The sequence below is a fragment of the Pygocentrus nattereri genome, chromosome 19, assembly GCF_015220715.1.
Source record: "Pygocentrus nattereri isolate fPygNat1 chromosome 19, fPygNat1.pri, whole genome shotgun sequence".
In the NCBI taxonomy this organism is placed as follows: Eukaryota; Metazoa; Chordata; class Actinopteri; order Characiformes; family Serrasalmidae; genus Pygocentrus; species Pygocentrus nattereri.
In genome coordinates this window covers 10,632,859-10,642,722 of record NC_051229.1, presented here as the reverse complement: position 1 = coordinate 10,642,722, position 9,864 = coordinate 10,632,859, and positions in this window count along the sequence as shown.

Here is a 9,864-nt window from a genome sequence, read left to right as displayed (position 1 = left end):
ACTGCTCTGATTCATTCATGAAACGCCGTGCCAGTGCTATGATCCATTGATAAAAAGTTCTGCCAACATTCAAGTCCAAATGGCTGAACTCAGTATGGCAGTCTGGCAAGAGAAAAGTGTCAAAATCACTAGCAGATCGCTGTCCCTCTCCCGCCCTCTCTCTGTTTTTCACAACACAAACAGACTCAGACTGCGAGATAAATTGGGTTCTGTTGTATATATTAGAAAGATTAAGGTGAGGTGCAGATGACTAAGGCTTTGAACTTGCACCACAAGTTTCAACTGCAAACAACTGACGTTGGCCATTACCATGAACCTGGATGGGGGCAGTCGTGGGCTGGAGGTTAGGGAACCAGCCCTGTGACCGGAAGGTCGCTGGTTCGATACCCTCGACTGACAGTCTGCGACTGAAGTGCCCTTGAGCAAGGCACCTAACCCCCAATTGTTCCCCGGGCGCCGTGGATAGGGCTGCCCACTGCTCCAGGCAAGTGTACTCACTGCCCCCTATTGTGTGTTCACTAGTGTGCATGTATGTGGGTGTGTCACTGCATGGATGGGTTAAATGCAGAGGTCTAATTTCACAGTGTGCAAACACATTGACAAATGGTTCAATTCAATTCAAGAGCACATCGCAATTCCTCCCCACTTTCACATGACCCCATTTACACCTGGTGAACATCAGGAGTATATCTGGATAAAGCCAAGCTAAATAAAAATGCAAGTGTGAATGCACCTAAGATGCTTTTAGAACAGATACAAATATGATTGCTCAAACCACTTCAGGAGGTGGTCTGAGACACATTTGAGTCATGTCATAACATTGTAAACCACCCCAACCCCCAGGACCACCAAAACCCCTCTGGAAGACTGAAGGAAACCAAATACTTAATAGCAATATGGACAGACACTGTTGTTCAAAACAGACTGCAGATGACTTAAAGGAACGTGCAATATTCCTGGTTGAACTGATAAAGAACTGGTAGCTGGTTGACACATAAAGAAAGGATTTGCATATTCCATCCACACAGCAAATGGATTTCAGTCCCACTGACCGAAGACACATTTGACTACCATGCGTAAATGCATGTGGCTGAGGGGTGTCACTAAAGGTTTATAGATAGAGGGGCTAAGACTGTAATAGGGGGATCTGGGGGCACTGTCCCCCCAGAAGATTTTTTTTTATGGCCCCGACATATCTGTTCATCATGACTTTTAAAGTAGCAACAGCCAGAAAAAAAACAGCTATTTGGTTAAAGTTGGCACACAGTTAATCTGTCAGTTAGTATAACTTTAATACTACACTATATTGCCAAAAGTATTCACTCACCCATCCAATTCATTGAACTGAGGTGTTCCAGTCACTTCCATGGACACAGGTGCATAAAACCAAGCACCTAGGCATGCACACTTCTACAAGCATTAGTGAAAGAATGGGTCGCTCTCAGGACCTCAGTGAATTCCAGCATGGTACTGTGATAGGATGACATCTGTGCAACAAGTCCAGTTGTGAAATTTCCTCACTACTAAATATTCCACAGTCAACTGTGAGTGGTATTATAACAAAGTGGAAGCGGGAGGCTACGTAAAATGACAGAGTGGGGTCAGCAGATGCACAGAGGTCACCAACTTTCTGCAGAATCAATCGCTACAGACCTCCAAACTTCATGTGGCCTTCAGATTAGCTCAAGAACAGCATAGAGAGCTTCATGGAATGGGTTTCCATGTCCAAACAGATGCATCCAAGCCCTACATCACCAAGCGCAATGCAAAGCATCGAATGCAGTGGTGTAAAGCGGCGCCACTGGACTCTAGAGCACTGGACATGTGTTCTATGGAGTAACGAATCACGCTTCTCCATCTCGCCAATGGATGAGTCTGGGTTTGCTGGTTTCCAGGAGAACGGTACTTGTTTGACTGCATTGTGCCAAGTGTAAATTTTGGTGGAGGGGGGATTATGGTGTGGAGTTTTTCAGGAGTTGGGCTCGGCCTCTTAGTTCCACTGGAAGGAACTCTTAATGCTTCAGCAGACCAAGAAATTTTGGACAATTTCATGCTCCCAACTTTGTGGGAACAGCTTGGGGACAGCACCTTCCTGTTCCAACATGACTGCACACCAGTGCACAAAGCAAGTCCATAAAGACATGGACGAGTGAGTTTGGTGTGGAAGAACTTGACTGGCCTGCACAGAGTCCTGACCTCAACCCGATAGAACACCTTTGGGATGATTAAGAGTTGAGACTGCGAGCCAGGCCTTCTCGTCCAACATCACTGTCTGACCTCACAAATGCTCTTCTGGAAGAACGGTCAAAAATTCCCATAAACACACTCCTAAACATTGTGGAAAGCCCTCCCAGAAGAGTTGACACTGTTATAGTTGCAATGGGTGGGCCAACATCATATTAAACCCTATGGATTTAGAATGGGATGTCACCCAAGTTCATATGCACGTGAAGGCAGATGAGTAAATAGTTTTGACAATATAGTGTATATCCATCCACTTATAACAGACACAGATGATGCAAAGGTACTGAAGTCAATCAATGCAATCTCCTTTCTCTAAGCTGAAATATATATATATATATACTCCTCAAATACTCAATAAGCTATATGTATGTTTAGTAAGCTAGGTGACAGACTTTCATGCTCATAGTAACAAATATTTTCTCAGATAAGTTCAATTAAATATAGTGTTAATTTGAACTGAAAGCTTAAACAACTGTCCCTCGCTTTCTTCTTGATCACTAACCTCCATCACATCTGCTCCTTCAGTCCTGTCAGTCTTCTTCAGCTTCTCTCTCTTTTCCTGTGTTTAGTAATACAGTTTTTCAGTTAGACTGATTTACAAGAACTCTAGGAAATAATGAGAGAGCAATCTTAAGTCTGGTAAAAATCCCCTCGTCTGACTGGCCTTCGACGGAGCTGCCGCCTCTGAATGTACATCTACAGCTTGAGGAATTGAGGGATATAAAATTGTTTTATGAGCAAACAATATATGACATTTTCACTGAGACAAACTAACTGTACACAACAATAAAGGACAAATACTGGTGTCACTGTTTCCGAATACCGCAGAGAAATATACAAGTAAAAAAATATAAAGAGCTGTCAATAACTTTTATTTCTATCTCTGTCGCTCTTCACACTCTTATTTCACTACGAACTGTTCGTCTAATTCGTAAGGCCAGCTACTGTGAACGTTAGCCTAACCGCTACTCGTTACCTCACGAAAACCTAAAGTTAGCTACCAAGCAAAAACCTGGCAGCTATACTCACCATCATTTACTACAACTCCATACTGTAGTTTGGTATCTTCATACTGTCTAATGTTTACTTCAACGAGCTTTTTTTGCCAAAATCCTGTCACAGCTTCAGCGGTTGCTGGAGACCCGCCCCCATGTCTGATATGATTGGCTTACAACCTACGAGGTCTGATATGATTGGACGAGCCGGGTTTCACCTTAGCAGGGGCTGCGCTGCATTAGAGCAGCAGCGCCTCCCCCAGGTCGCGCCCTGCTATGACATTATTGGGACGCCATGGTACGGTTGAATAATGAATTGGAATAAACTGTAAATAATTTTGGACTAATGTACTTTCACTTGGGAAAGGTGCTACACATACACACACACACCCCACACACACACACATATTTACACATAGACCCACTGCATGCTGAAATGTTTCTTATGTTTCTTCAGGTTAATGGAGAATGGGCTGTATATGTGACATTGTGACAGCAGAAGAACCCTTTTTGGACCCATACATCCTTTAACGATGGAAACTAAACACTGAGAAACACGTTTTATAAGACTTAAACATTCAGCTCACAGCATCGATCACATGAATCACGTGCACAGTGCTCGGCGCGCGGCTACGTGCTGCACGCTGTGTCCTCATTGGCCACGGGGCCTGACGTAAGTTTTAAATAAGGTGCCGTACCTGCTTTAACTCTTCTGACTGCGCAGCGCCGTCTCTGAGGAAGGAGGCTGTGTCGCGATGCTCATGCCGCCCGGTTAAGGAAAGTTAGCGGAAGGCTTCGCCGAGAGTAGTGTAAGGAAGCAGGAGAGCTGAGGTGGGAAGGTAAGCGAAGCAGTGTTTCTTTCACCAAACATTTTAACCACATGTTGAGCGAAGTGTTCTGTGTTGGCGCGTTTACTCTGCGTCTGCCTGTGTGCCATTTGACGCTGTCTAGCCTTGATGATTCTCTGTTAGAGACACACTGATGCGGTTAACTGTTGCTGGGTGGCTCCTTTTGTTGATCGGTTGCCTCATTATAGCGCCCTGTCAGTTTACCAGCCTGTAGTGTCAGTATCCCTGCCCTTTAAGATGAGCTTTAAGAGGCCAGTTTGTTTCCTTTTCATGTGTGTAGGTCTAGGATGGCATTTTAATTGACAGGTGAGCCTGTCTGGACTCCAAGCTGGGTGAAGGGTGTTGCTTTCTCACTGTGCTCAGGCCTGCACTGTGTTTTAGGATGGTTGCTTTGGCCCTTTCCAGTTAGCACAGTGGTCCTTCAGGCCTGGGACTTCATGCTCTTTTGCCTTTGTGCTTTCCCTAAATCTATGTACCCTGGTTCGACTCCTGAAACTCAAAAGCCGTTTCAATCTTCAACAAGCTTGTCAGGACTAAATAAAAATGTGTGATGAACTCAAAGATGGACTGAGGGTATTGGGAGTCTGCAAGTGATGCATGATTTGCGGTCTTTTATATCTTTAAAATCTGTAAATGCTGAACATTTTTACTGGACATGTACAACTAGTCCTGCTTTCTCGCTTGTGCCATGTATTTTTCATGCAAAAGCTGAAGGGCCTACATCGTACGTGTATGTTTTTAGATCCGCTTACAGCATTAGTGTGGTTTTATGTACCACTTTCCAACCTCAGTGTTGTCCATCTTTCTCTTTCAGAAACTACAGATCTTCTGATTGGTTACTTTTGACTGTTACGGTCTTCGTTGAAGCTTTAGGGTGACCCTGCTTTTGCATTTGCTGTTCCAAAGCTGTGAAACCGCTTCCCTCTCAATATTACAGATGCCTCGATTGCTACCCTTTTCAATTCAAGACGTAAAACTGACCTTTTTACCCCTGCCTTTTGAAATTGTACTAATATTGCGGTGTTTTATTTGATCTTTTACATTATATCAGTGTTTTTATTTGTGGTTAGCCATTTGTTTTCCCTATTGCTTTTCTATATGGTTTGTTCAACTATTATTGTTTTAAATGTGCTCTATGAGTGACAATGCACAAGATTACATGAGTGTTTAATTTGGTGGAAGAGTTCCTCAGGTAAAACGTAAGTTTCATGGAAAGTAGTTTTTCACCAGGAGGCACCTCGAAATTGGATGAATAGATTAGCTACATACATTTTTTTCAATGCAGCACGAATTGGCTGACTTCAACACACTTCATCATGGTGGAGGATTGAGATTAAAATGGGCAAAAAATTATAAACGATAATGATAAAGTAAGTTTTAACCATGTACAGTTAACCCATTTCATATTTGCTCAAAACCTTGGTAAAATGGGCCAAAACCGAGATGCCAGCTAGGGAATAAGTTGCAACACCCGTTACAGTTTGTGTTGTGACTGTGACTTTCCATAATCAAGGCGCAAGCTGAAACACAGGCTTTTATTTAAAAAAAAAAAAAGCTTGCGTTTAGTGAAAAGTGCCATGATTTTACACTTCTTTTTCCCCGGACCTCAGAGCACCTTCAATACTATTTCCCTACCAGCAGCTCTCGGTTTAATTTTATTGACCTATTATTGGTATGAAATACAGGGGGTCCTGAGGGGCTCCTGTCTCAATCAACGTACTGGGAGGTCCTGGAAAATACTTATTATATCCTTATGCTCTCCATTAGGGAATAGATGCTAAGATACAGATTTGGGATAAGCTCATTGTGTAATTGCTTCATGCGCAACATCTGGCTTTAGTTCTTTAAATAAAATCGACATGGAGCTCTCGTCTGTCTCAGAGTATTGCTGTAGTAAGTTCACCCTTAATCTGGCAGCTGCAACTATGCCAGTGATAAAGTAAAAACTTGACCCTATGATGTCATATTAATGTTATAAATTGTTAATCTGAGACTTTGTCAGATTTCCAGGAGTTTGGTGGAAGCAGTGAATTGTCATTTCTCAAACCAAAGACAAAACACGAGTGTAGGGTTGCAGTGCATGTGTGGAAGAGCATATTACCAAGCTAGAAGAAGAATTGTTAAACCAAACATTTTGCAGCCATTGACGATAGCATTAGTGCTGCTAAACCGAGTGAGTTAGCAGTCAGCCAACACAGGGATATGCAGCAAATATGGGACCCTCAGAAAACCAGGTGGTATTTTGCATGCTGACTGTTTCACGACCACCATGTTCTGTTCATCTCTCATATAAACCACATGAGCGTTTACACCTCACGCCTACTAGCATTGTTAACTTTGAAAGAGTGAGCAGAATGTTGTGAACCTTCAGGAGTGCTTATATACATCAGATTCTTATTTCACAAAGATGAAGAACTAATCTTTCCATGTTTTTTTTTTTTTTGAGTCTTAAGTCTCAATAAGCATGTTTAACAGCATATTTTGCAATTTACCATTCATGTCCCATAAACCGATCCACTAAAGCTGAGCACATTAGCAAAGCACGCTTAAAACTATGTACTGTATGTGATCCCACAAAGCTCTTTTGTGCAGTTGTTCTCCTATATACGAACATGTTGTTTAGCTCTGCTGGGATTCAAGGAGGCCTGTGACTGAGGCCTATATGTTGGAGCCTGGGTCCTGTTAGTACAGGCCATAAGCAGAGTGCAATGTCCATCTTCCTAATGCTTAGTAGCTTATCCTGGATGTCTGAACCATGGCTTTGACCTGGTGGTTTCTATGGCAGTATAAGAAAATGACTGGTAGCTCCAAACAGCAGCATTTCAGAGATCTTTCATGTTTGCTGCGTTTGGATTTAATCAAAGGTTTTAAGAACAGACAGCATGCCATGTCTCTTGCTCTGTTTTTTCCCTCTCTTGACATACAGAAGTCTTTAGTCTTTCTTCAGTGTACTCTTCTCTTAATCTTTCCCATTTGAATCCATGCTGCAGAAGTATTTGGCACTTCGGACGTTTGTGATTCTTGGAGTTTCCGTGCTTATTAGTGTTCCAGTTGTTGGTCAGATGAGATGATGTGATCTTGAATAGGTATGCTGATCACTGTTGAAATATGATGCATTGTTATGGGAATATTGGGATAGTGCCGATAGCCGATATTTTTTATCTACAATAAGTTTAGCCCAAAACTAATACCCATGCCAAAATTAGATTTTTAGGGAGTAGGTTTCATCTGGCTGGAAATGACAAGTGGCAGGGCGATAAGACATTGAGCTATAGGTAGAAAATGAAAAAAACTAACTTTCTGTTGTTCTGCCTGGGCCTGGGTTTGATTCCTTGGCTAGGCAGCCAGGGTCCTTTCACGGTCCTTTGTGGAGTTTACATGTTCTCCCTGTGTCTGCATGGGTTTCCTCCATGTGCTGCAGTCCAAAGACATGCAGTCAGACCAATTGAAGATGCTAAATTACTCCTAGGTGAGTGTGTCTGAATGTGTGGGATAGGCTCCAGCACTCTCTATGACCCAGAAGGATAAGTGGCTTAGGAGACAGATGTTTGTTTTTTGCATTTCTACGAAAAATGCCCTGGCCAAAATTATTCATACCCTTAGTGCTCAGTAATCAATGGCAAAGCCTTTATTTGGCATCACAGCGAAATGGTACTTAGAAATGCTAACAAGCTTTTTGCATGTCTCCACTGGCATGTTCTATCCCTATTCTTCTATTTTTCCCAATGATCTCCAGGTCTTTGATATTGGAAAGCTTCCTTGCCATCACTCTGTTCTTTAGTTCCCTCTGCAGATTCTTGTTAGGATTTAGGTCTGAACTTTGCTAAATGGTTGTTTTCTGTTAACTATTTCTTGACCACATTGGCTGTATGTTTCTGAACATTGTGGTGTTGGAAGGTCCAGTGCTGCCCATGGCCAAGTTTTTCTGCAGACTACCTGATGTTTTCCTCCAGAAACATCGTTTCTCATGACCGTGTTTACTTTGACAAAGTTGCCTGACCCATTGGCTGAAAAACACCCCCAAAGCATTCAATTTGGACCACCATGCTTGACCTTGATTGTGTTCTTATGGTTGAATGAGTCTTTCTTTCACCAAACGAAAGCCACATCCCTGTGTCTAAATGACTCAATTTTTTTCTCATCTGACTGCGGAATTGAAGACCAAAAGCTTTCTTCTGTCCAGGTGAGCTTTTCTCTGCCTGTCTTGGAGAAGTGGCGTCGTCAGTGTCCATCGAGAATAGCCTTGCCCAGTGTATTGGATAGTCTGCTGTGAGATGTTGGTACCAGATTTGCTCAGATTAATCACAATGGCCTTGGTGGTGATCCATGGATTTTTCTTGGCCTTGGCCTTGCACTACCATTCTTGCCAGCTCAGGGGGTCAGTGTAGCTTCCTGCTGTGTCAACGCGTCAGGATATATTTTGTGTTTTTGTGACAAGTGGATGCTGACCAAGGAGGACTTCATTACTCAGACAAGCACAGAAAAGCTGCCCATCTGTGCAGAATGTAGATATTGTAAACTACTTATAATAATATAATAAAAAAAAAAAGGTCGCTCAGTTATTTATTGTAACTGAAATATACACATACACACATCGTCTTAGCCGCTTCTCCTTCTGGGTCATGGGGGTTGCTGGAGCCTATCTCAGTGGTCATTGGGCGGAAGGCAGGATACCCCCTGGACAGGTCCGCCAGTCCATCGCAGGGCAACTGAAATATAATTACCTGAATATTGTTACCTATAAACAAAGTAAATTTTAGTAAATATAAAGTAAATTTAAATCAAGACAGCTTATTTGGATAATTATGCAGGTAGTTTTTGTCTAAGTATACATGATCATCCTAGCTTAATACAGATACATAAACATTAATAAACTGTTGCAGTTGTTCAGAATGCACTGAAGAGCCAATTCCATGTTCTGATCACTTTTTATGGAGGTATCTGCTGAAGCTGATACATAAATGTTTATAAAATGTAGAAACTGGGATGAAATCTGCTTAGATTAGCGTTAGAGAGATAGAACAGAACTTTTATGTGTAGAGGGCTATAAATGCAGTAAAGTGTTTAAAATGCAGACAAGTCCAAAACACTTGGAGTACAGTTAGCAAGTCATCAATTGTCAACAGTCAAATATAAACATCTGTCTGATGTCAGGGTGTGTGTATGTTCATGTAAGCACTTATCAGTATCAAAATATACTTATCGGTATATCTTTTATCCTTTGGGTTAGCAATTTAAAGCGCTGGGAAATATTAAAGTTTTTGTTGGATTGTTTTCCTCTCCTCTATGTCGTGTGAATGATCAGTGGTTCTCTCACTTCTACAGGTGTTATGTTAGCTTAGATAAGAGATAAGATAGGGCTTTATTGTCATTCACATCACATGTGGTACATGAGGTGGAATGAAACCTACTCACGGTCCAGTTAACTCCCAAAGTGACAAACAATAAATAGAAGGTGCATAAAGGGGAGGACAGATAACAGCAGCATGGACCACAGCAGTATGAGTATGAAGTAGAAGGTGTACATCTTAATACGGGTAATGTTTAAAGTCACATGTGTAGGCATGATATAGTGGAGGCATTGATTCAGTACAGCAGCAATAAATACATTTACATTTACAGAAGTAAACTAGACATGAAGTGCCATTGCAGTGATAGTTCAGTTGGAATTTGAGTCTTACAGCTTCAGGGAAGAAGTCTGGTAGTCTTGCTCTTAATGCTCCGCAACCTCCTACCTGAGGAGCGGAACAAAAAGTATGTGTGCTGGATGGGTGGGG